The sequence below is a fragment of the Chrysochloris asiatica genome, unplaced genomic scaffold (assembly GCF_000296735.1).
Source record: "Chrysochloris asiatica unplaced genomic scaffold, ChrAsi1.0 scaffold00191, whole genome shotgun sequence".
In the NCBI taxonomy this organism is placed as follows: Eukaryota; Metazoa; Chordata; class Mammalia; order Afrosoricida; family Chrysochloridae; genus Chrysochloris; species Chrysochloris asiatica.
This window is the reverse complement of record NW_006408709.1, coordinates 1,449,806-1,451,886: the sequence shown is the minus strand read 5'-3', so window position 1 is coordinate 1,451,886 and position 2,081 is coordinate 1,449,806. Positions and strand designations below refer to the sequence as shown.

Below are 2,081 nucleotides of genomic sequence, written 5' to 3'. Positions count from 1 at the left end.
AAATTAAGGCATCCAAGCTGGCAAAGAGGAAACAAAACTCTCTCTATTTGCAGACGATATGATCTTTTACATAGAAAACCCCAAAGACTCAGTAAAAAAAAAAAAGCTACTAGACTTCATTGGAAGATTCAGTGAAGTGGCAGGGTATAAGATCAACATACAAAAATCAGTTGGATTCCTCTATACCAAAACAACAGCACTGAAAAGGACATTAGGAAAGTAATACCATTTACAATAGCTACCCAAAGGATGAAATATCTAGGAATAAATGTAACCAGAGAAATAAAGGACCTATACAAAGAAAACTACAAAATGCTACTACAAGAGACCAAAAGAGACCTACAAAAATGGAATAATGTACCATGCTCCTGAACAGCAAGACTTAATATTGTGAAAATGTTAATACTGCCCAAAGCAATTTACACATATAATCAATCCCAATCCAGATTCCAATGACATTCTTAAAAGAGATGGAAAAACAATGACAAACTTTATATGGAAAGGAAAGAAACCCAGGATATGCAAAACACTGCTTAAGAAGAAGAATAAGGTTGGAAACCTCTCACTCCCCGACTTCAAAATTTATTACACAGCTATAGTGATCAAAACAGTTTGGTACTGGTACAATGAAAGCTACATTGATCAATGGAACAGAATCCAGAATCCAGAAATTAACCCATCCACATACAGCCAACTGATTTTTGACAAAGTACCTAAATATATCACATGGGGAGCCTATAGTCTCTTCAACAGATGGGGCTGGCAGAATTGGGAAGCAAAATGCAAAAGATTGAAACAAGACCTTCACCTCAAGCCTTAGATAAAAAACCAACTATGCATGGATTAAAGACCTAAGTGTTAATCCCAGAATTATGAAGGTCATCAATGAAAAAATAGGGACAATTCAACTGTGAGGGCAGTAATTCAGGGAATACACAAAGTACCAAGCCTTTGGAAAACTACACAAACAAAAGTAGACAAAATAGATGATTGGGACAAACTAAAACTTGAAAATGTATGTGCATCCACTGGCTGCTCTGAAAAGCCATCTTTGCATTGTTCCCTGATGTGGCTGGCTCTCTGCTCCCGGAAGTCACCTCCACCGGGCTCCTTCCCCTCCACTGTAGCGGACTCCCTGGCAGCTCTTTCGCCAGAGTCCCAGTACTCGCACTCTTTGTCATCCTTTGTATCAGATCACTGGCGTTTCTCGTCAGACGCGGCTGTGGACACCAGCTCCAAGATCACCACCAAGGACTTAAAGGAGAAGAAGTAGGTTGTGGAGGAAAGAGAAAATGGAAGAGACACACCCGCTAATAGGAACGCTAACAAGGAAAATGGGGAACAGAAGGCTGACAATGAGGTAGAAGTGGAAGAGGAAGAAGGTGGGAAGGAGGAGGAAGAGGAAGAAGATGATGGTGAGGAAGAAGATAGAGATAAAGATGAGGAAGAAGATAGAGATGAAGATGCAGAGGCCGAGGCAGCAACGGGAAATGGGCAGCTGAAGATGATGAGGATGATGATGTTGACACCAAGAAGCAGAAGACTGACGAGGACGACTAGACAGCAAAAAAGGAAAAGTTAAATTTAAAAAGGCCACCGTGACCTATTCACCCTCCACTTCCCATCTCAGAATCTAAACGTGTTCACCTTCTAGTAGAGAGTCCCACCCGTCCACATTGAGCAGCGCCACCCGCAGATAACAAGCGCTCATCACCACCCAACCAAAACCACAATGTGAATTTGCAACAGGGGAGAAAAAAGTAGTCAAACTTCCAAAGCCCTGCTTTTTTTTTTTTAAAGTACTTTAAAAAGGAAAATTTGTTTGTATTTTTTATTTACGTTTTATATTTTTGTACATATTGTTAGGGGTCAGCCATTTTTAATAATCTTGGATGACCAAACCAGCCTTTGTAGCGTGGTCTGTCCTAATTCTGACTTTACTTGTGGTGTGACCATGTTCATTATCATCTCACAGGAGAAAAAAAAACCTTGTAAAAAAAGGGAAAACAACAACAACAAAAATTACAATCTTATTCTGAGCATTCCAGTAACTTTTTTTTTGTATATACTTAGCTGTACTA

General features: G+C 39.7%; 1 pseudogene; it reads left to right on the top strand.

The window, feature by feature from the left end:
• Positions 1-1,066: 1,066 nt before the first annotated feature.
• LOC102832428 lies at positions 1,067-1,560 on the top strand (annotated as a pseudogene).
• The last annotated feature ends 521 nt before the right edge of the window (positions 1,561-2,081 follow it).